The sequence below is a fragment of the Pristiophorus japonicus genome, unplaced genomic scaffold (genome assembly GCF_044704955.1).
Source record: "Pristiophorus japonicus isolate sPriJap1 unplaced genomic scaffold, sPriJap1.hap1 HAP1_SCAFFOLD_477, whole genome shotgun sequence".
NCBI lineage: Eukaryota > Metazoa > Chordata > Chondrichthyes > Pristiophoridae > Pristiophorus > Pristiophorus japonicus.
This window is the reverse complement of record NW_027254382.1, coordinates 101,811-127,830: the sequence shown is the minus strand read 5'-3', so window position 1 is coordinate 127,830 and position 26,020 is coordinate 101,811. Positions and strand designations below refer to the sequence as shown.

General features: G+C 43.6%; 2 non-coding genes and 1 pseudogene across 2 annotated transcripts; 1 reads left to right on the top strand and 2 right to left on the bottom strand.

Moving 5' to 3' along the window:
• Positions 1-25,772, top strand: LOC139252685 (Ig heavy chain C region-like; annotated as a pseudogene).
• On the bottom strand, positions 1,138-1,220 carry trnal-uaa (transfer RNA leucine (anticodon UAA)). The gene has a single exon. It is a non-coding gene; the product is annotated as a tRNA-Leu (tRNA).
• On the bottom strand, positions 4,546-4,628 carry trnal-uaa (transfer RNA leucine (anticodon UAA)). The gene has a single exon. It is a non-coding gene; the product is annotated as a tRNA-Leu (tRNA).
• Positions 25,773-26,020: the final 248 nt, after the last annotated feature.

Below are 26,020 nucleotides of genomic sequence, written 5' to 3'. Positions count from 1 at the left end.
ATGGGTAGCGTTAGAGCAGTAATCGAGCTGTCAACAGAAGTCGACAGACACATTGATCGACAGAGACAAACCGGCAAACAGAGATCGACAGACAGCGAGAGAGAGAGACAACGCGAGACAGAAAGGGTGAGACTGAAAAGTGAGGCAGACTCAGTGAGAAAAAGACTCAAACACCTACATATACAGAGATGTGTGTGTGATCTATAAAGAGAGAGAGGGAAAGAGTGAGAGAAAGACAGTGACAAGGAGAGAGACAGATAGAGAGAGTGCGACAGATAGAGAGAGAGACAGATATAAACAGAAAATGATGGAAATACTCAGCAGGTTAGAGGTAGCAACGACCAGCGACAGGCAAAGAGAGACAGATAGGCAGAAACATAGACAGACAGAGATGATGGGAAAGAGTGAGACAGTCAGACAGAGAGACTGAGTGAATCCCTTTCGAACAGAACTGGACACCGTGAGAAAGAGACAGACAGATTCAGAACCAGAGACAAACAGGGAAACAGGGAGAGACAGACAGCGAGATAGAGACAAAGAGAGACAGAAAGTTTGAGACTGAAAGGGAGGATCAGACTGAATGAGAAAAAGACTCAAACACCTACATACACAGAGATGTATTTGCGTGCTCCAAAAAGAGAGGGGGGGCAAATAGTGATGGAATGACAGAGAAAATGACAGGGACAATGAGAGTGAAAAAGAGGGCGACAGATAGAGAGAAAGACAGATAGAGAGAGAGAGACATAGAGACAAACACAGAAAATAATGGAAATACTTATCAGGTTAGAGACAGGGACTAACAGAGAAAGGCAAAGACATGGACAGACAGAGATAATGAGACACAGAGAGACAGTCAGACAGAGAGTCTGAGAGAATCCCATTGCAACAGTACTAGACACCGTGAGAAAGAGACAGATTGAGAGACAGCGACAGACAGAGTGGGTCAGAGAGAGACAAAGACTCAAACACACAAACACATGCACAGCTCTCGAAAGAGAGAGAGCGGCAGAGACATTTCACAATTTCATTTCATTATCTGCTCAGAGTGTCACATAGTTACAGAAAACGAGAGATTCAGCAGATGAAAATTGGGTATCACTGAGCAGGATGGGAAAAATATCTGTTTAATTAAGGAATTACCAGGAGTGGGGTTCGAACCCACGCGGGTATAAACCCATTAGATCTTAAGTCTAACGCCTTTAGCACTCGGCCATCCTGGTCCTGATCCTGTCAGAGGTTGGACTCAGCCTCTGTGAGAATCTGGGATTCAGCTCCAGACATATCGGATTTCAGGGAGCATTTACAAACATTTTTCGTTACATTGACACGGGCGCAACTCTCCTATTATTTTTCGACTAAGGCTCTGGGAACTTGCACATCCACCCGAGGGGGCAGATGGAGCTTCAATTGAAAATTTCAGCCGATGGTCAACAGCTTCAACAATGCAACATTCCCCAAGTACTGCATTTGAGTGTCAGCCAAGATTATGGGTTCAAGTCTCAGGAGTGGGACTTACACACACAACCTCCTGATTCAGTCGAGAGTGGAACCACTGAACCAAAACCGATACCAACGTTCACAACTGTATTATTTTCCCCAAGTTTTTTAAAAAGTTCCAGATCGTACCAAATTCATGGTGATGATTTCCACAGACAGTTGGACATACACAGAGACATACATACAGATAGACATACACAGACACACGCACACACAATAACCAAAAATATACACGCATCAACATAGAAACATAGAAATTAGGTGCAGGAATATGCCATTCGGCCCTTCGAGCCTGCACTACCATTCAATAACATCATGGCTGATCATTCAACCTCAGTACCCCTTTCCTGCTTCCTCTCTATACCCCTTCATCCCTTTAGCCGTAAGGGCAATACCTAACTCCCTTTTGAATATATCTAATGAACTGGCCTCAACGACTTTCTGCAGTGGAAAATTTCAGAGGTTATCCACTCTCTGAGTGAAGACGTTTCTCTTCATCTCGGTTTCTAAATGGCTTACCCCTTACTCTTAGACTGTGATCCTTGGTCTCGAACTCCCCAGCACCGAGAAGATTCTTCCAGCCTCTAAGCTGTCCAATCTCGTCATAATTTTTCATGTTTCTTCTGATCTCCTCTCAGTCTGCTAAACTCCAGTGGATACCAGCCCAGTTCATCCAGTCTCTCCTCATATGTCAGTCCTGCCATCCCGGGAATCATGCTGGTGAACTTACGCTGTACTCCCTCAATAACAAGGACGTCCTTCCTCAGATTCGGAGACCAAAACTGAACACAGTATTCCAGTTGTGGCCTCACGGAGGCCCTGTACAAATGCAGTAAGATCCCCTGCTCCTATACTCAAATCCCCTAGCTATGAAGGGGAACATGCCATTTGCCTTCTTCACCATCTGCTGCACCTGCATACCAACAATCAATGACTGATGTACCATGGCACCCAGATCAAGATATACAAAGATTGCCTTAGACAAGTAGATGGATAGACAGGCAGGGTCACTGTCGCAACTTTGGCTGTCTTTTGCGTTTTTCAGTCGAGGAAACTGCCACTGAACCAAAGCCGATACCAAAGTTCACAACCGTATTATTTTCCCCAAGTCTTTTTAAAAATGTTCCAGCACATACCAAATTCATGGTGATGATTTCCACAGACAGTTGCACATACACAGAGACATATATACAGATAGAAAGACTCAGAGACACACACACCCACACACATAACCAAAAATATACATGCACCAACAGACATGATTTTGACATATAGACGGATAGACAGACTAAATCACTGTCGCTACTTTGGCTAATTTTTGCGTTTTTCTATCCGTATGAATCATGAATATTGCAGATGAATAAAAATGAGAAATTGATGTCAGTGTTGAAATGTGTGGGACGCTATTCTGCCGATCTCAGGATCCGTTTTGCAAAAACCTGGTTAAATTGTAAAATGGAATGAAAAATGCTGTGAATTGTAGTCGGCAGGATTCGAAACTACACGCAGAAAACCGAAAAGATTTCTGGACCATCGCTTTAACCACTCGGCAACAACTACTGCTTCTCTGGCCCTTTAAATGTTACTCAGAAAAAACTCAGTCATCCATCTCTGCAACAGACGGCCACAGAATCCTGAAAAAGTCTCCGTTTGCAAAAGATCTGTAAGAGGCAATCTCCTCTTGCTGTATTTTTACTGTTCTATATTGCTGTGGAACTTTTTAATAAAATCTATACCACGAAACAGAAGTAAAATTCGACATTTAGAAAAAGCTGCTTTTCCGTCGGGGAATTGAACCTGGTTCTCCCGCGGAAAAGGGGGGCATAATCGGCACGACACGGACGAGAGAACGGGTTGCATCCGAGCAGTAATCTAGCTGTGAACCGAAGTCGACAGAAACATTGCTCGACAGAGACAAACCGATAAACAGGGATAGGCAGACAGCGAGAGAGAGACAACGAGAGACAGAAAGCGTGAGACTGAAAAGTCAGTCAGAGTCAGCGAGAAAAAGACTCAAACACCTTAATATAACGAGAGATGCGTGTGTGTGATCTATAAAAAGAGAGAGGGAAAGAGTGAGAGAAAGACAGTGATAAAGACAGTGACAAGGTGAGAGACAGATAGAGAGAGAGCGACAGATAGAGAGAGAGACAAAGATATAAACAGAAAATGATGGAAATACTCAGCAGGTTAGAGACAGGAACTACCAGCGACAGCCAAAGAGAGACAGACAGGCAGAAACATAGACAGACAGAGATGATGGGAAAGAGTGAGACAGTCAGACAGAGAGATTGAGAGAATCCCATTCGAACAGAACTGGACACGGTGAGAAAGAGACAGACACATTGAGAACCAGAGACAAACAGGGAAACAGGGAGAGACAGACAGTGAGATAGAGACAAAGAGAGACATAAACATTGAGTCTGAAAGGGAGGACCAGACTAAATGAAAAAAGACTCAAACACATACATACACAGAGATGCATTTGCGTGCTCCTTAAAGAGAGGGAGGCAAATAACGATGGAATGACAGAGAAAAGGACAGGGACAAAGAGAGAGACAAAGAGGGAGACAAATAGAGAGAAAGACAGATAGAGAGAGAGATTATCAGAGACAAAAACAGAAAATAATGGAAATACTTATCAGGTTAGAGTCAGGGACTAACAGAGACAGACAAAGACATGGACAGACAGAGATAATGGGACAGAGAGAGACAGTCAGACAGAGAGTCTGAGAGAATCCCTTTGCAACAGAACGAGACACCGTGAGAAAGAGACAGATTGAGAGACAGAGACAAACAGAGAAACAGGGACAGACAGAGTGTGTCAGAGAGAGGCAGACTGAGAGAGACAAAGAGTCAAACACACAAACACAAACACAGCTCTCTAAAGAGAGAGAGCGGCAGAGACCGAGCGACACAGATACATTTCACAATTTCATTTCATTATAGACTCAGAGTGTCATATCGTTACAGAAAATTGGAGATTCAGCATTTGAGAATCGTGTATCACTGAGCAGGATGGGAAAAATCTACTTTTAATTAAGGAATTACCAGGACTGGGGTTCAAACCCACGCGGGTATAAACCCATTAGATCTTAAGTCCAACGCATTTACCATTCGGCCATCCTGGTCCTGATCCTGTCAGAACTTGGACTCTGCCTGTGAGAATCTGAGCTTCAGCTCCACGCCCACAGCGACACACAGACACATAGGATTTCAGGGAGCATTTACGAACATTTTTCGTTATATTGACACGGGCGCAACTCTCCTATTCTTTTTCGACTAAGGCTCTGGGAACTTTCACATCCACCCGAGGGTGTAGATGGAGCTTCAATTTAAAATTTCAGCCGATGGTCAACAGCTTCAACAATGCAACATTCCCCAAGTACTGCATTTGAGTGTCAGCCAAGATGATGTGTTCAAGTCACAGAAGTGGGACTTACACACACAACCTCCTGATTCAGTCGAGAATGGAGCCACTGAACCAAAACCGATATCAGAGATCACAACCATATTATTTTCCGCAAGTTTTTTAAAAAGTTCCAGGATGTACCAAATTCATCGTGATGATTTCCACAAAGAGTTGCACGTACACAGAGACATGCATACAGATAGGCATGTACACACAATAACCAAAGATGTACACGCATCAACATAGAAATATAGAAATTAGGTGCAGGTATATGCCATTTGGCCCTTCGAGCCTGCACCAGCATTCAATAAGATCATGGCTCATCGTTCAACCTCAGCACCCCATTCCTGCTTTCTCTCCATACCCCTTGATCCCTTTGCCATAAGGGCCCTTTTGAAAATATCTAACGAACTGGCCTCAACGTCATTCTGCGGTAGAAAATTTCACAGGTTAACCACTCTCTGCATGAAGAAGTTTCTCCTCATCTCGGTCCTAAATTGCTTACACCTTATTCTTAGACTGTGATCCTTGGTCTCGAACACCCCAGCAACGAGAACATTCTTCCAGCCTCGAAGCTGTCCAATCTCGTCAGAATTTTATATGTTTCTATGAGATCCCCTCTCATTCTTCTAAACTCCAGTGGATACCAGTACAGTTGATCCAGTCTCTCGTCATATGTCAGTCCTGCCATTCCGGGAATCATGCTGGTGAACCTTCGCTGTGTTCCCTCAATAGCAAGAACGTCCTTTCTCAGATTTGGAGACCAAAACTGAACACAATATTTAAGGTGTAGCCTCACCAAGTTGTACAATTGTAGTAAAACCTCCCTGCTCCTATACTCAAATCCCCTCGCTCATAAGGCGAACATGCCATTTGCCTTCTTTACCGCCTTCTGCACCTGCATACCAACAATCAATGACTGATGTACCATGACACCCAGATCAAGATATACATAGGTTGCCTTAGACAAATAGATGGATAGACAGGCAGGGTCACTGTCGCTACTTTGGCTGGCTTTTGCGTTTTTCAGTCGAGGATGCTGCCACTGAACCAAAGCCGATACCAAAGTTCACAACCGTATTATTTTCCCCAAGTCTTTTTTAAAAGTTCCAGAACATACCAAATTCATGGTGATGATTTTCACAGACAGTTGCACATAAACAGGGACATAGATACAGATAGACAGACACAGCGACACACACACATCAATAACCAAAAATATACATGCACCAACGGACATGCACAGATGCCTTATACATATAGAGGGATAGACAGGCTGAATCACTTTCGCTACTTAGGCTGATTTTTGCGTTTTTCTATCTGTATGCATCGTGAATATTGCAGATATTGAGATATTGCAAAAAATGAGAAATAGATTTCAGTGTTGAAAGGGGTGGGACGTTCTTCCGCCGATCTCAGGATCAGTTTTGCAAAAACCTGGTTAAATTGTAAAATGGAATGAAAAATGCTGAGAATCAGAGCCGGCAGGATTCGTTCCTGCGCGGGGTAAACCCAAAGGATTTCGAGAACATCGCGTTAACCACTCGGCGACAACTACTGCGTCTCTGGCACTTTAAATGTTGCTCAGAAAAAACTCAGTCATCCATCTCTGTGCAGCAGACGGCCACAGAATCCTGAAAAAGTCTCCGTTTGCAAAAAATCTGGAAGAGTCAATCTCCTCTTGCTGTATCTTTACTGTTCTATATTGCTCTGAAACTTTTTAATATGAATCTATACCAAGAAACAGAAGTAAAATTCGACATTTTGGAAAAGCTGCTTGTTTATTGGGGAATTGAACCCGGTTCTCCCACGTAACAGGCAGGGATAGTCACCACTATGCGGATGAGAATACGGGTTGTGGTGAAGCAGTTATCGAGCTGTGAAAATAAGTCGACAGACACATAGAGAGACAGAGACAAACCGACAAACATGGAGAGACAGACAGCGAGATAGAGACAACGAGAGACAGAAAGTGTGAGACTGAGAAGGAGAGGCAGACTGAGTGAGAAAAAGACTCAAACATATACATATACAGTGATGTGTGTGTGTGATCTATTAAGAGAGAGAGGGAAAGAGTGAGAGAAAGACAGTGATAAACACAGTGACAAGGAGAGAGACAGATAGAGAGAGAGCGATAGAGACTAAAACAGAAAATGAAGGAAATACTTCTCAGCTTACAGGCAGGGACTCACAGAGACAGGCAAAGACATGGACAGACCGAAATGATGGGAAAGAGAGAGCCAGTCAGACAAAGAGTCTGAGAGAATCCCATTGGAACAGATGTGGCACCGTGAGAAAGAGACAGATTGAGAGACAGAGACAAACAGGGAACCAGGGACAGACAGAGTGAGTCAGACTGAGAGAGACAAAGACACAAACATACAAAACTCTCTGAAGAGAGAGAGAGAGGCAGAGACCGAACGACACAGATACATTTCACAATTTCATTTCATTATCGGTTCAGAGTGTCACATTGTTACAGAAAATTGCTGATTCAACCGATGAAAATCCGGACTCATTGATCAGAATGGGAGCAAATCCGTGTTAAATTAAAGAGATACCAAGAGTGGGGTACGAACCCACGCGGGGAAAACCATTGAATTTTAAGGCCAACGCCTCAACCACTCGGCTATCCTGGTCCTGTGAGAACCTGGATTCTGTCTCTGTGAGAATCTGGGCTTCAACCCCAACCCCACATACAAACACATACACATCGGCTTTCAGTGAGCATTTACGAACATTTTTAGTAATATTGACACGGGGGCAATATCCAGATATTTTTGTTTTTGTATCCCCTCAAAACAATACTATTTAGATGATACTGCCTCTCCATGTTCCACCCAAAGTATACCGCTTCTCAATTATCCGCATTAAATTGCACTGCCATGTCCCGGCCCATTTCACTCGTCTCTCTGATTCCTCTTCAAGTCTGTTACTATCATGCTCACTATTGCCTACGTTGCCAGGTTTTGCTTCAACTTCGAACTTCGAGATGGAATCCCTATAACCAAGTCCAGGTCATTGTTATATAACAAGAACAACAATGGGAATTGAAATGGACCGTTTTAAGGAGAAACTTCCAATTAACCGGATTTTGTAATGGTATTTAATTCGGATTATTTATTGAGTGGGAGGAAGGAGGAAACTCAAGAGACGTCCATTCAATAGGATGGAATAGAGCCCAGATCATAGTGCGCTGAGTAGGGAGAAACTGCTTCCGCTGTTTGGCGATGGACTACTCCCCCAAAATCACCAGCTTTTCCTGGAAGAAAGATAAAATCACCAGCCTTTCCTGGAAGAAAGATAAAGAGCCGGTTAACCATCACCGAGTCAGAGGTGTGCAGTAGCACCATCTACTGCGAGGTTTGACGTGGTGTGTCGGTCTGGGCCATCACAATGCCAGGTTAGTGATGTGGAATACAGGGCAAACTGTGATAAGATGAGAAGGTATGTTCAACTTGTACAGAAATTTGGTTAGACGACACTTAGAGTGCTGTGTACAGTTCTGGTCTCCATATTACACTTAGAATGAAGTGTACAGTTCTGTTCTCCAGATCACACTTAGAGTACTGTGTATAGTTCTGGTCTCCCTATCGCACTTAAAATACTGTGCACCGTTCTGGTCTCCCATATCACAATTAAAATACTGTGTATAATTCTGGTCTCTCTATCATACTTAGAATATTATGCACAGTTCTGGTTTCCATATCACATTTAGAATACTGTCCACAGTTCAGGTCTCAATATCATGCCAAGAATATTGTTTACAGTTCTGGTCTCCTAATCACTCTTGGAATACTGTGTAACGTTCTGGTCTCCAGATCATACTAAGAATATTATGCACAGTTCCGGTCTGCAGATTACACTGAGAAGACTGTGCACAGTTCTGCTCTCTGTAAATGCCAGGTTAGTGTTAGTCTGACAGCGAGGAACCTGTTAAAATATAAGGACACTTTGCATTTCTTAATGATTGATTTTGCAAGCAATGTCAATAATTTGTCTTCTCTTGAAGATCCTGAACGCGACATCATTCCTCCAACTGTTCTCCTCACGCTGAGTTCTACTGAACAAATCACCAGCAGCAGATATGCAAGCGCCGTGTGTTCAATCATCGATTTCCGGCCAAGGTCACTGACCGTGAATTGGCTGGAGAGTGGACAACTCATGGATTCGGGCTTCGTCACCTCTCCCGTCTTTGAGGTGAACGGGAACTTCTCGGCGGCCAGTCGGCTGACAGTCCCCGCCGAGGAATGGTTCACCGGCTCGGTCTACACCTGCTAGGTCACTCATGAAGTGGTCACGCAAAGCCGTAACTTCACCAGATCTCAGAGTAAGAAGCACAATCCCGAGAGGTTACAGACCATTCTGAGCGCTGATCTCAGTCAGGACTTTTATTGAAATTAGTAAAAAGCACCGAACTATTCCTAATTTCCAATCATGCAGTTTGTATATTCTTGTGATTACAAACTTGCCTTGAAACAGCGCCTTCAGCGACCTTAGGCTGAACCAAATCGCTTGCCAGCCAATGAATTAAGTTGTGAAATGTGGTCACAGTTGTAATGTACAACGTGCAGCAATCATTTAGTGCACAGCAATCTCCCACAAACAGCAGTGTGTTAATGACCAGATTATATTTTGCTTAGTGGTGTTTTTTGACCTATAAATATTCCCAGGCCACGAAGGAAAAGTCCTCGGCTTTTCATTGAAATAGTTCCAGGGAATCATTTACGTCCACCCAAGAGGCCAGACGGATCCGCGGTTTAACATATGATCCGAAAGACGGCACCTCCGATAGTGCACCACGCCCCCAGTACTGCACTGGGAGACTCAGCTTACATTTTGTGATCAAGTATCTGGAGTGAGACTTCAACTCACGATCTTCTGGTTCAGGATTCCTCATTGTTCAGGATTTAATAAACTCGCCAACGAAGCTTTCCCCCTGCTCTGATTTCAGGCAGTGAGTGACGTGCCCGTATTCTCAGGTTTATCCTGAGTTGGCTGATCATATACGGAGCGGCAGTCGGAGTCTGGAACCCTTTACTGCTAACTGTCCAGGAACCCACTGTTGGAATGGGCATCTACCCTATTCAGAGCGCTGAGTCCAATTCTGGGCTCCGCACCTCAGGAAGGACATACTGGTCATGGAGGCGGTAAAGTGCAGGTTTATCCGAATGATACCGGAGCTAATAAAATAAAATGATGAGGAGACGAGTAGAGAATATTAAGAGGTGATACAATTGAGGTGTTCAAGTAGATAAATACAATTGATCAAGTAGATATAGAACAATTATTTCCTTTGATGGAAAAGTCCAGAACAAATAGCAGAATCTTATAATTAGAGCGAGATCGTGCGGAAGTGATGTCAGGAAGGATTTCTTCACAGGAAGTCTGGATTTCCCTCCCCAAAAGCTGCTGAAGCTTGGTTTCAATTGAAAACTGCGATTGATAGATTTTTGTTAGGCAAGATTATCAAGTGTTACAGAACTAAGGCGTGAATATGGTGTTGAGTGTAGATCAGCCCTGATCTAACTGGATTGCGGGACAGGATGGATGGGCTGAATGGCCTCCTCCTGTTCCTATGTTGCTATTAATGCCCTGAGATCATATTTAACTCTGACTCTCTCTTACCAGACATGATAAATGTTCAGTAACGACAGAAATTAACAAACTACATCACATCATTACAAATGATGCCCCACCACAAAAGACCCTTTGGAACTCCATTCTCCCGACCTTGAACTTCTCCTCTGACGGGGGCTGTGACTGGTTCCTGCACATTTTCACCGCAATAAAGATCACAGCAAGTGACCAGAAACATAACTTTGTTTCCTGCTGTCCCATAAATCCTGAAATTAATTTGACACTTGTTTTGAACCAGAGTAATGCTGGTGTAGACCTCTCGACCTTCGGGCTATTTGGGTTACACTATTATAACCAGCGGAGATGCGTTTGGATGCATAGATCTACAGATGGGTGTAAACATAGAAACATAGAAACATAGAAAATAGGTGCAGGAGTAGGCCATTCGGCCCTTCTAGCCTGCACCGCCATTCAATGAGTTCATGGCTGAACATTCAACCTCAGTACCCCATTTCTGCTTTCTCGCCATACCCCTTGATCCCCCTAGTAGTAAGGACCTCATCTAACTCCTTTTTGAATATATTTAGTGAATTGGCCTCAACAACTTTCTGTGGTAGAGAATTCCATAGGTTCACCACTCTCTGGGTGAAGAGGTTCCTCCGCATCTCGGTCCTAAATGGCTTACCCCTTATCCTTAGACTGTGACCTCTGGTTCTGGACTTCCCCAACATTGGGAACATTCTTCCTGCATCTAAACTGTCTAACCCCGTCAGAATTTTAAATGTTTCTATGAGGTCCCCTCTCATTCTTCTGAACTCCAGTGAATACAAGCCCAGTTGATCCAGTCTTTCTTGATAGGTCAGTCCCGCCATCCCGGGAATCAGTCTGGTGAACCTTCGCTGCACTCCCTCAATAGCAAGAATGTCCTTCCTCAGGTTAGGAGACCAAAACTGTACACAATACTCCAGGTGTGTCCTCACCAATGCCCTGTACAACTGTAGCAACACCTCCCTGCCCCTGTACTCAAATCCCCTTGCTATGAAGGCCAACATTACATTTGCTTTCTTAACCGCCTGCTGCACCTGCATGCCAACCTTCAATGACTGATGTATCATGACACCCAGGTCTCTTTGCACCTCCCCTTTTCCTAATCTGTCACCATTCAGATAATAGTCTGTCTCTCTGTTTTTACCACCAAAGTGGATAACCTCACATTTATCCACATTATACTTCATCTGCCATGCATTTGCCCACTCACCTAACCTATCCAAGTCGCTCTGCAGCCTCACAGCATCCTCCTCGCAGCTCACACTGGCACCCAACTTAGTGTCATCCGCAAATTTGGAGATACTACATTTAATCCCCTCATCTAAATCATTAATGTACAGTGTAAACAGCTGGGGCCCCAGCACAGAACCTTGAGGTACCCCACTAGTCACTGCCTGCCATTCTGAAAAGTACCCATTTACTCCTACTTTTTGCTTCCTGTCTGACAACCAGTTCTCAATCCATGTCAGTACACTACCCCCAATCCCATGTGCTCTAACTTTGCACATCAATCTCTTGTGTGGGACCTTGTCGAACGCCTTCTGAAAGTCCAAATATACCACATCAACTGGTTCTCCCTTATCCACTCTACTGGAAACATCCTCAAAAAATTCCAAAAGATTTTTCAAGCATGATTTCCCTTTCACAAATCCATGCTGACTTGGACCTATCATGTCACCTCTTTCCAAATGCACTGCTATGAAATTCCTTAATAATTGATTCCATCATTTTACCCACTACCGATGTCAGGCTGACCGGTCTATAATTCCCTGTTTTCTCTCTCCCTCCTTTTTTAAAAAGTGTGGTTACATTGGCTACCCTCCACTCCATCGGAACTGATCCAGAGTCAATGGAATGTTGGAAAATGACTGTCAACGCATCCACTATTTCCAAGGCCACCTCCTTAAGTACTCTGGATGCTGTCCATCAGGTCCTGGGGATTTATCGGCCTTCAATCCCATCAATTTCCCCAACACAATTTTGCGGCTAATAAGGATTTCCCTCAGTTCCTCCTCCTTACTAGACCCCCCGACCCCTTTTATAACCGGAAGGTTGTTCGTGTCCTCCTTCGTGAATACCGAACCAAAGTACTTGTTCAATTGGTCCGCCATTTCTTTGTTCCCCGTTATGACTTCCCCTGATTCTGACTGCAGGGGACCTACGTTTGTCTTTACTAACCTTTTTCTCTTTACATATCTATAGAAACTTTTGCAATCCGTCTTAATGTTCCCTGCAAGCTTCTTCTCATACTCCATTTTCCCTGCTCTAATCAAACCCTTTGTCCTCCTCTGCTGAGGTCTAAATTTCTCCCAGTCCCCAGGTTCGCTGCTATTTCTGGCCAATTTGTATGCCACTTCCTTGGCTTTAATACTATCCCTGATTTCCCTTGATAGCCACGGTTGATCCACCTTCCCTTTTTTACTTTTATGCCAGACAGGAATGTACAATTGTTGTAGTTCATCCATGCGATCTCTAAATGTCTGCCATTGCCCATCCACAGTCAACCCCTGAAGTATCATTCGCCAATCCATCCCAGCCAATTCACGCCTCATACCTTCAAAGTTAGCCTTCTTTAACTTCTGGACCATGGTCTCTGAATTAACTGTTTCATTCTCCATCCCAATGCAGAATTCCACCATATTATGGTCACTCTTCCCCAAGGGGCCTCGCACAACGAGATTGCTAATTAATCCTCTCTCATTACATAACACCCAGTCGAAGATGGCCTCCCCCCTAGTTGGTTCCTCGACTTATTGGTCTAAAAAACCATCTCTTATGCACTCCAGAAAATCCTCCTCCACCGTATTGCTTCCAGTTTGGTTAGCCCAATCTATGTGCATATTAAAGTCACCCATTATAACTGCTGCACCTTTATTGCACGCACCCCTAATTTCCTGTTTGATGCCCTCCCCAACATCACTACTACTGTTTGGAGGTCTGTACACAACTCCCACTAACGTTTTTTGCCCTTTGGTGTTCTGCAGCTCTACCCATATAGATTCCACATCATCCAAGCTAATGTCCTTCCTAACTATTGCCTTAATCTCCTCCTTAACCAGCAATGCTACCCCACTTCCTTTTCCTTTTATTCTATCCTTCCTGAATGTTGAAGCAGCAAGGGATTTCAGGATGAGCGCTATTCAGTGCCTAACACAATAGCACCACAATGTATTCCCGTTTTACGCCGGTTATTTGCTTCACAGCCCATTACAGGTGGCTCTGGCTTCAAATACACAGGAAATGTTACAGATCTCCCGGAATCGTTGCCAATACATTGTCCTTCCAATAACGCCGGTGTTAAAGCAATAGCGTGAGGTTGATATCTCAAAAGTGATTTATCCCCCTTGAACGAGTTAAGGCTAAAAATTGGTGTCCGGATTCTGAAGATGCAGCTTTTCCTGACTTTCATTCCTGTTTTGCAGTGGATGTCCCATGCAGCGATTCAAAAATCACTCTTCGCCCACAGTCACTGGCACAGGACTTACTGGAGCGACGGTGACCTTAAACTGCGTCGTGTCTGATGCTCCTTATGGGCTCACCGTGTCCTGGACCTGAGAAAAGGAGGCTTTGAAATCAGAGATTGCCGTCTAACACGGAGAGGGTCCCAGCAGCGTAATCAGCAACTTAAACATCTCGACACAAGACTGGCTGAGTGGGGATAAGTTCTACTGGATGGTGAGCCATCAGGATATACCGACTCCTATCAGAGATTCCATCCACAAGGAAAAGGGATAGCGGGGAGATTGTTGCAATAAGTCAGATACTGTGACTATTTCTGCTGCATGTGCAAGGGCCAATTCATTATTTAAAGTGTTTAATGGGCTACTCTGATCATTCAGTTTGGTAATTCCACGAACTCAGCACTCTGGGACCTGATGTTATGTATTTTAGGGGAAACTGGATAAGTCCATGAGCGAGAAAGGAATAGAAGGGTATGTTATTAGGATGAGATTAAGTGAGCTAGGAGGAGGCATGTGTGGAACATACACACCAGCATAGACCAGTTGGCCAAATCTCCTTGATCTGTGCAGTAAATTCAAGTCCAACCCTTCAAGATTTCAGAGAGAAAAATTATGTTCACTCTGCTGCGGGATGGTAAACCAGAGAGGCCCCAGAGGGGAAATAATAAAACGTTAAATGTCAACGAAGAGCATATTTCTCTGACGTACAACCACGGGACATTGGCGAATGTTAAAAGAGAAGGCGAGTTGGTGGTGGTCTCAAAGGCCACCCGGGAGCAGAGGAGGATTGGAATCCGAGTGAGGAGCTCTCGGATCGCGGGGGGTGGGTTAGGCAGGGACCCTGGATCCAGGAGGGAGGTGTAAGGGCAATAACCACCTGGGTGCAGCCGTCCCCGCATCGCTGTAACTGCTGCGATTTACACAGTGTGTCAAGCCGGACCAGCTACAGTTAAAAACCGAATGGAGGTTAAAATAGAGGATTCCAGCCTCCTATAAATATATTATTCAAATACAATATTACAACCAGGAGTGGTCGGGTTGATGTCGGGATGCCGATTTTTACCAACTTAATCACCCCCACACCCTCAATACGCCTGCTTTATTAGATTACAACTCACACCATTGTCTCTGGAACTGTCCAGTTCATTTGCCTTTATTGTAACTGTTCTACAGCGAAAGATCCATGGGAACCAGCCTTGTCTGTCCTCCTGCCCTCGGCAGAAGAAGTCTCTGCTCAGAGGTTGGTCAGCCTCACCTGCTTAGTGAGAGGTTTCTCCACCCGAGAAATCTTCGTCAAATGGACCGTCAAGGACAAGCCGGTGGTTCCGACAACTACAAGAACACCGAGGTGATGGCGGAGAATGGCAGCAGCTCCTTCTTCATGTACAGCCTGCTATCCATTGCAGCCGAGGAGTGGGCCCGCGGCGCCTCTTACTCCTGTGTGGTGGGACATGAAGCGATTTCCTTGAAAATCACCAACAGAACCATCAATAAATTCAGAGGTAAACTCTGTTTTGTGAACATTTCCCTTGCTCTGATGGACAACATCAATTCTTATCAATGAGAATCTCTCGATTGCCTTTCAGTTCTTAAGTAAAAAACAATAAAGGCCTTTTCTTCCAATCGTGAGTTACACACACAGCCGCTCAATTAATTTTGTTTCCTATTTTAGCCAAGGGGCGGGCTGTTAATCTGAAGCAGAATATTTGTCGGACTTGTGGCCAAAGCTGGTACATTCAGCGCTCTCAGCTCATATACACCACAGGTTGGAGAGAAAGAGAAGATATTTAATGACAGGATACCTCAAAGTCATTTCAGCAACTTTCGTCCCACTGGGAGAATCTGCATAGTTCTATTTCCCGATAAACAAATGCTGTACATTTATATTTCGGTGCCCTTGTTTCTCGTGTTGTCCATCCCTTCAGATTTGGGGACAATTTATTTGGCAGCATCGCACACTCTCGAATCTGAAATGAGGTCCACACACGAACACGAACTGAATCTCCCATCGCCCCACCAGAGAGAGGTGAAATGGCAATTGTTATACCCCTGTACCTCCCACTACACCACCAGAGAGGTGAAAGCGCAATTCTGAACCAACTGTACCTCCCACTGCACCACCAGAGAGAGATGAAAAGGCAATTATTCACCCACTGTAAGCCCATTGCCATACCAAAGACTGGTGAAATGGCAATTCTGAACCCACTGTACTTCCCACTGCCCCACCAGAGTGAGGGAAAACGGCAATTGTTAATGCACTGTAACTTCACTCCGTCTCTGCAAGATTCTACAAGTTCCCTGGCAGGACAGACGCGCCAAAATTAGCGTCCTCGTGCAGGCCAACATCCCAGCATCGAAGCACTGACCACATTTGATCAGCTGCTCTGGGCAGGCCACATTGTCTGCATGCCAGACACGAGACTCCCAAAGCAAGCGCTCGACTCGGAACTCGCCCATTGCAAATGAGCCAAAGGTGGGCAAGGGAAACGTTATAAGGGACCACAAAGCCTCCCTGATAAAGTGCGACATCCCCACTGACGCTTGAGAGTCCCTGGCCAAAGACCGCCCTAAATGGAGGAAGTACATCCGGGAGGGCGCTGAGATCCTCGTGTCTCGTCGCCGAGAGCATTCAGACATCAAGCGCAGGCAGTGGAAGGAACGTGCGGCAAACGTGTAAAATCTTCCCCTTCCCGCAACCACGGTCTTTCCCACCTGCGACAGAGACTGTGGTTCCCTATTGGACTGTACAGCCACGTAAGAAATCAGGCTAAGAGTGGAAGCAAGTCTTCCTTGATTGCGAGGGACTGCCTTTGATGATGTAAACCCTCTCCCCCACCAGAGAGAGGGGAAAGGGCAATTGTTAACTTACTGTCCCGCCCACAACCCCAGCATAGTGAGGGGAATCTGCAATTGTTAACCCAATGTATCCGACTTCCACACAAGCGAGAGGGCAAAGGGCAATTGTTAAATCATTGTACCCCTCAATGTCACCAGAGAGAGATGCCCATCGATTCATTTGTTGCATTCCGTCAGCTGATGTCACATTGTGTCTCACACTGAACACATTTACACAGAGCGAGGAAGAATGCGTGGAAACGTTAGTAGTGTATGTTTTTGTGGAAGTTCACACTTACACATAAACACAACACGGATTTACACATAAACACACAGCGACTTACACATAAACACACACATTGACACACTGACACAAGATATTACGCATACCCAGAATATAATACACACCGTCATTGTCAGAACCACAGCACCATTAATATGACAGCAAAAATAAACACACCCTTAAATAAAACAGAAGCACTAACACACACACACACACACAAACACACACACTTTCACTTGCATAAACACATATTCAACACAAATTAACTAACGCATAACACACACACACATTTACATGCGAACACACACAGTTACACATAAATGCACACATTGTTACCCATAAACATACACAACACGTACACATAACCATACACAAACACATTAAAACACGCACATGAACGTACTTACAAAGAATAGACATATTTAAACATAACCACAAACAATTGCATATATACACATAAAGGCTTACATGTAAACATACACAAACTTACAAAAATACACAAACACTTACACAAAAATATAAATATATGGAATGACACATTAAAACATTCAAACTTACATATCAACATACATCAACACACAAACACAGACAACACCAAAAGAAGAGATCGTCATACACACAAACACAAACACTAAAGTGCAAAAAATACGTCAGGTAACAGACGAATATAGAATTAAAATAAATTCTTTGAACAGACAGTCTGCAACGATTGTATTAAATAAATCATTTCTGATACCATAATATCTAACATTCCTATATTCTGGTCCTGAACGCAAACTGAATCAAAGTTCTTAGTTGGAAACTCATGCAAATTAATTATGTTCAGAACCTTGACTACCACAAATTAATCCAGATTATAACTCACATCTGATGTCTTACCCTGTCCCTTTGACAGTCTCCGAATAATTAGCTATCTGAAGCTATTGTTAAATTAATCGATATCATTCAGTATAGTTCCCCCGATATTACATCATACTATTCCCGAATGGTAAATCCTATGAAATTGATGCAAAATCAATTAGCCTGTGACATTGAAGGAAAACTGTCATATTTTCCAAAACCGACTATAGAAGGATCATAAAGAAGGAACGACTGTGGAATTAGGAACACAGATAGATTACTGAGCGTGATTAACTTAACACAGGGCATACATTGAACATTAAAATAGAGAACAATCTAACACCTTAAAAAAAGAAAATAGAATACGTAATAATAAGATGAGATCGTGGGTTAACAAACGATCTGAATATATTTCCTCCCCTGCATCCCGTAGATTCCTCAGACCACATCTGGAGTGAAGAGTATGAGGACGAGAGCAGCAACATCTGGACAACCGCTTCCACATTCATCATCTTGATCTTCCTGAGCATTTCCTACAGCGCTGCCATCACTCTGGTGAAGGTGAGAAGATTCAATGCACTCAGTTCGAGTTGATTGAAGAGGTTTGACAAATCTCTAAATGTTTCATTGATAACAACCCTGAAATTAATGCCCCAAATCACTAAAACGCTGCTTCAAACTTTTATCCCTCTTTTACAGGTCAAGTGATTGACTGAATTTCGGCCGCCGTGGATTTTTCTCCTCTGGTTGTTCACATCACTGTGTCTTGAAAATAAATTATGTCCTCTTGGTGATTCCCGGAGTAAATTGCCTTCAATTTTTTCATTTCTCTGTTTGAAATGTGTGAGATAACCGTGGCTATAATGTAAATGTATCTCGGAGTCAAACAATTGTTTGAATATCTCATGTGTACATAAGTCACTTTTATCATTCATGATTCACAATTATTCACTTCCCTTGGTGTTGAACATCTGTTTCTCTCCCTGATGTCTGTTAGAGTTGTACAAATAGCTGGCAGCTCAGACCGACTGTGTTCTGGTCTTAATGTGACGCTCATTTGTTGTATTCAATTTGTGTGAACTTTTGAAAACCTTCTCTGTGAATTGCTCTCTGTGAAATTGTTAATAAAACTGCAATGACAAATGGAATAATTTGGACTTTGCTGAACTCTTTACTCCAAGGCTCCTTCACACTGTTCTATTTCCCTATCACACGTTGTTTTATTTCTATGAAATTTATTCTTCCCGCGTCCTATCCTGATGTGTTTGAATCCAAGTCCCTTCGGTTAAGGAGCCACTGCGCCACCTAGTGTCCCATCAGAGTGACGGCACATTTTCCCCTGCCTTGTTACATCATGCACCAGAGGCGGAAGGACTGCACAGTGACCAGGCGGTCTCCTCTAATATTATGGCCTTTCACGTGCCAGGTTATATTAAAGAGCAGGCCTCTGATGCACCATAGTCCGATACAGTATAGTATGTGTCAGAGCAAATCTCCCTCTACACTGTCCTAACAAACACTCTCAGGGCAGGTACAACACAGGTTAGATAAAGAGTAAAGCTCCCTCTGCACTGTCCCATCAAAAACTCCCAGGGCAGGTGCAGTACGGGTTTGATACAGAGAACAGCTCCATCTACACTTGCACACCACACCCTCCCAGGGCAGGTACAGCACGGGTTAAATATAGAATAAATCTCCCTCTACACCGTCCCATCAAACACACCCAGGTCAGGAGCAGCACTGGTTAAATACAGATTAAAGCTCACTCTATACTGTCCCATCAAACACTTCCAGACACACTAGAGAGCACAAACTCTTGGAATGATTCCCAAAGACTGGGGCCTAACTGACACACAGACACGCGCTCCAATGTTTCTGTTATACACATATAGAAAGCCAAGAAAGAGACGACAGGTGGAGAGATTATCTTTGACAGAGAGGAGATGAGGGTTCACGCGGCATCTGCAGGTACATTTGGAGCTTTGTGCCCGTTGGGCACCTACATACAAAATGTGTGATGCACGGGCAATATCAATTTCTGATGTAAAATCATTGTCGTTTTGTTCTACCCAAATATATGATTGACATCCTCCTCTCTGGGAGGGCATTCGTAGAATGTAAGTTTCGTTTACGATTCAACTCTTTAAAGGTCACCTGAATGCATATGGTCCATACGGACAGAAATGCGTAGGGTTATCACTGCCAACCGTTCTCCATTATGAGGAACATACATAAAAACATAAGAATATAAGAAATTGGAACAGGAGTAGGCCATACTGCACCTCGAGCCTGCTCTGCCATTCAATAATATCATGGCGGTTATGATAATGGACTGAGCTCCACTTTCCTGCCTGCTCCCCATAGCCCCTTATCGTTTAAAACACTGTATATTTCTATCTTAAAGTTATTCAATGTCCCAGCTTCCACGGCTCTCTGAGGCAGCGAAGTCCAGACATTTACAACGCTCTTAGAGAGGAAATTTCTCCTCATCTCTGTTTTAATTGGGCGGCCCCATATTTTAAGATCATGCCCTCCAGTTCTAATCTCCCCCATCGGTGCAAACATCCTCTCTGCATCCACCTTGTCAAGCCCCCTCATAATCTGATACATTTCGATAAGATCACTTCTCATTCTTCTGAATTCCAATGAGTCGAGGCCCAAACTACTCAACCTTTCCTCATAAGTCAACCCCCTCATCTCCGGAATCATCCGAGTGAACCTTCTCTGAACTGCCTCCAAAGCAAGTATATCCTTTCATAAATATGTAAACCAAAACCGCACACAGTTCCAGGTGTGGCGTCCCCAATATCCTGTATAACTGTAGCAAGACGTCCCTGCTTTTATACTCCATTCTCTTCACAATAATGGCCAAGATGCCAATGGCCTTCCTGATCATTCGCTGTACCTGCATATCATCCTTTTGTGCTTCATGAACAAGTACCCTCAGGTCCCGCTGAACTGCGGCACTTTGCAATCTTTTTCCATTTAAATAATAACTGTCTCTTTGATTTTTTTCTGCCAAAATGCATGATCTCACGTTAAACACGACCCGCTGTCACCTCTTCCCCGGACTGCCTTTCTGTCTGCTCTGCACTATTCCCTCTGATACCATCTCGCTTAACTCACTGAACATCACCCACAGATTTGTTCTCACTGCTCTGCTCCATTCCTTCTGATACCATCTCCCTGAACTCACTGAACATCTTCCTAGGGATCCTGCCTCCCTGCTCTGCTTCATTCCCTTTGATACCATCTCGCTGAACTCACTGAACATCACCCTGAGGATTCTGTCTTCCTGCTCTGCGCCATTCCTTCTGATACTATCAACGTGAAATCAGTGAACTACTCCTACGGATACGGCAGTAACCTTCGAAGAAACAGCCAATCACTGTGCTATGATGTATGCGAGGGATTATGGCGTCATCCACGGAATCCAGGTACGCAACTCAGTTGAAGTTATTACCAGGGACAAACATATTTCCTGATGTTTGATTTCTGATTTAAGCAAATTGGAAAAGGAGCCTGAGGTGAAAAGGGCCGAATTTATTGATGCAGTTATGATCAGGAATATACTACGTGAAAGAGTGGGGAAAAGAATTAATATTAACTTTCAAAAGGGAATTAGTTAAATATCTAAAGGGAGAAAATTGCAGGGCTTTAGGAAAAGAGTGGGACTAATACGATAGCTCTTTCAAAGTGCCAGCACAGGCTTAATATTCTGATGCTAGATTCGAGGCGATGCCAGCGAATGTTGTCATTCTGTTCTCACAATTAACTTTAGCTGCAACCAGTTGGCTTCTGCTTCGTGCATGTCGCTAAGATACTCAACCTGCCCAATTGATTGGCTCTGCAGGACATTGCCACGAGTATCAAGAAATCAGTTTATTGTGAGCCCTTCATACAGGAGACTCTCCTTTGGGTCCATCTCAGTGTGTGTCGGCTCACAGGAACCAATGTGGCAGGATCTGCCCGCCGTTCTATACGACTTCAGCAGTCGGAGCCAAGATCTACAAAGTGGCGGGAGGTTCTGTATGAGGGTTGAACTGAGTTCCATCACTGTGAGTGCCAGGGCACGTTAATAAACTGCAGGTCCAGTCATCTGCAGCCCAGAGATGGTTAAACCGGTAAACTTAGTCACAATTTAGAGATCTGCAGAGAAACGTATCTGGCAAAATATATTACCTTCATAATAGCCGATGTATTTCACCAGAATAATCTCGATCGCAGGTAGGTTGTGGTAAGTGTTCCCTGTGCTGGTTTAAATTGTGCTAATTAAGAAGGACATTAAATGATGATCTAAATAAGCTTTACAGGTAAAATCCAATGGAGTTCGGTAATGCAGCCTCAATATGAGATGACGGTATATGAAGGAGAAAAAACCTGAAATAAATGCACTTACAACACCAGTTCCGAAGATCCAGATCGTTACTGGTACGCCTGCACCCGATCCCGACAACGCAGTTTACCTTATACCGCAATAACACCAGAGAAATTGGTGCCGATTTTGCAAGAGGAAAATTCGGTGCTCGTCATTTAAATGTATATTAATTTTTCCTTTGTCAATTCAGAAAATGAATGCAGCGCCGTTTATTTCTGTTGACTGAGAATCACGGTGCTTCAAACTGCTCGACTATGTAAAAAATTCTAGGGAAGCCACAGACCAAACCAAGAAGATATCTGTCATCGAGCGATTCAGTAAAGCAATATCTGTAATTGAGGGAACTTTTAAAACAACATGTTTAATTTGTTTCATATCAGGGATGTGGGCATTTTGTGGAGGGACTGGAGAAGCTGGCATTGATCTCATTAAAACAGAGAAAGTTAAGAAGAGATTTAATAGAGTTGTTCAAAATTATGAAGAGTTTTGATAGATTAAATTAGGGAAACTCTTTCCACGAGCAGAAGGGTCGGTAACCAAAGGACAAAGATTTAAGGTAATTGGGAAAGGAACCACAGATGACACGAGGAAACATTATTTTACCCAGCGAGTTGCTTTGATCCGCAATGCAGAGCCTGAAAAGGGGGAGGAAGCAGAGTCAGTAGCAACGTTATAAATCGAATTGTGTAAACACTTGAACGAATAAACGAACAGTTCTATGGCGGAATGCAAAGGTGTGGGACTAATTGAACAGCTCTTGCAAAGAGGAGGCACAGGCACAAAGGTCGTAACGGCGTCCTTAGGTGTTGTATCATTCTACGTACGGGACCGTTGTCCCGCAGCAATGCTCCAATTCCCCTTGAATCATGCTGCAAGTCTCTTTACTGCAACTCATAAGAAGAAGCGTATTCGTGTCGACCAAAACACAGCGGGGTTAATGGAAGGAGTAGATTGGAGAAGGTTCTTTCACAGAGCGAGCACAGACATGATTGGTCAGACGGCCTCCTTCAATGCTGTATTATTGTGTGATTCTATAAGTCAAGCACCATCCGGAATTTTCATTTATCCATGTTACTTTATTGTCCATGGGTTGAAATACTGGAACTTCCTACGTGACATCACATTCACCACATGGACTGCAGCGGTGCAAGGAGAAAGCCCACCAACACTTTTTCAAGGGCAGCCAGTAATGCACAATAAATTCCGGCCTTGCCATCTACGCCCATATCTTGAGAATAAATACAAACATCTAAGAGAAACAGCGGGTATAGAAGGACAATTACAAAGTAAAACATTTCTTGATTTCTGTCATTTTTCCTTTCCTTTACTATTATCTTATTTTTTTCTCTTACGCTTCTTGTTCTTTCTCCATTTCAATCTTTCTCTCCTCTCTCACACTTTCTCTTGTTCACTCTATTTACTGATTCCAATTCCTTCTTTTGCAATGTTCATAACGTTGAATGGTTAAATTGCATCCCCGAATATTTTCTTATTTTGAACAAGTGAGGTGCAGTTGGGAGGGAGGCTTGAATTACCATTGAGAAATACTACCCAGAGAAATGCTCCTCCAAAATCTGTATATCTCCTCCTTCATTGTTACTGAGTGGTATTCTGAGTGATGCGCCAAATTCACATGAGAGGGAGTAGAGTAAGTACATCGTGGCGATTCGTCAATCCTATTCAAACGCTGTTACCCAATTAAAGAATTTGGTGCCTTTTACCAGGAAAAGAATTGCATGCAATGCTTCTTTACTTTCTGTTATACCTCCCTGCCAAACAGTTGCTCACTTTACTGAGTATAGCAGCTTGCAATGGGAAATAGAATTTAAATTTTAAGGTGTTGTTGGTGACGCTGTAATAGCGCCCATATCGTACCATCATATCATTATATTGTGGCTGGTGCAGGATCATAGAATCATAGAATGGGTTACAGCATAAATGGACACATTTCGGCCTGTGGAGCCCCTGTCCGCAATCTGCAAGAGCACCTCAGCTATTCCCACACCCTACCTTTTCCTCATAGCCCTGCATTTTTCCCCTTTAGGTAGCTATCCAACATCCTTTTGAAAACTACGATTGAACTTGCCACCACCATCCTTTCAGGCAGTGCTTTCCAGATCATAACCACTCGCTGCATAAAAAAGTTATTCCTCAAGTCGCCTTTGGTTCTTTTGCCAGTCCACTTAAATCTGTGTCCTCTTGTTTTCGAACCTTCCGCCAATGGGAAGAGTTTCGCCCTGTCTTTTCTGTCCCGAACCCTCATGATTTTGAACACCTCTATCAAATGTCCTCTCAAGGTTCACTGCACCAGAGAACAACTCCAGCTTCTCCAGTCTATGCACGTAAATGAAATCCCTCATCCCTGTAACCATTGTTCTAATTTTTCTGCACTCTCTCGAAGGCCTTCACATCCTTCCTAAAGTGTGATGCACAGCATTGGATACAACATCCAGTTGAGCACGAACCAGTGTTTTATAGAGGATTATCTTAACTTCCATGCTTTGGTACGCTATGCCTCTATTTATGAAGCCCAGGATGGCGATTGTTGTTTTAACTGCTTTCTCAACCTGCCACTCTTAACGATTTGTGAACGTGTATCCCAGGTCTCTCTGTTCATGCACGCCCTTTAGGATTGTACCCTTTAATTTATACTGCTTCTCCTCGTTCTTCCTACCAAAATGTTACACTTCACACTTTTCTGCATTGGGTTTCATCTGCCACGGGTCCGCTAATTCCGCCAGCCTGCGGTCCCCTTTTGAAGTCTATCACTGTCCGCGTCAATGTTCAGCATCCTTCTAAGTTTTGTGTCGTCTGTAAATTTTGCAATTGAGACAAGTACACCCAAGTCCAATTCATTAATATATATCAAGAAAAGCAACGTTCCTGATAAAGACTCCTGGGTAACACTGATATCAGTCAGAAACACATTCCATTCATCACTAATCCCTCTTTCCTGTCATTCAGCTAATTTGGTACCCATGCTGCAACTTTCCCTCTTACTCTATGGGCTTCTACTTTGCAGGCAAACGTATTAGCTGGCACTTCGACTTTTTGGAAGTTCATGTATACCACATCAACCGCATTGCCCTCAACTACTCTCTCTGTTACCAACGTAAAAAAACTCAATCAAGTTATTTAAACACAATTTACCTTTAACAACTGCATACTGGCGTCCTTTAATTAATCCATACTTGTCCAAGTGACTGTAAATTTTGTCTCTATTTTTCGCAGGATCACAGAGACTGCTGCCATGATCCACCACTCGCAATAGTCCTGAGAGTTATGGATCAAGGATATTCAGAGCGGTCTCTACAGGATAACAACTGGTTGTCACAAAGTCGCATAATCCTGACTCTAAGAAGGAAAGAAAGAAAGTACTGGATTTATATAGCACCTTTTACAACGAGTGGATGTCTCAAAGCGCTTTACAGCCAGTGAAATACTTTTTGAAAGTGTAGTCACTGTTGTAATGCAGTGAGCCGATGGTGATTCATGAGAGCACGATAGAATTGAAAAGTATCTGTTAGCATTGGTTTGATAATACTACTCTGAGGATCAAACCGCCGGCAGTACTGAAATAAGGCCCTCTGATTAAAATATAATCTTAATTACACGCAAATCAGTTGTACGATTTCTCACACATGGATGTCAAGATGTACGATATCGCGCATGTGGATGTCGAGATA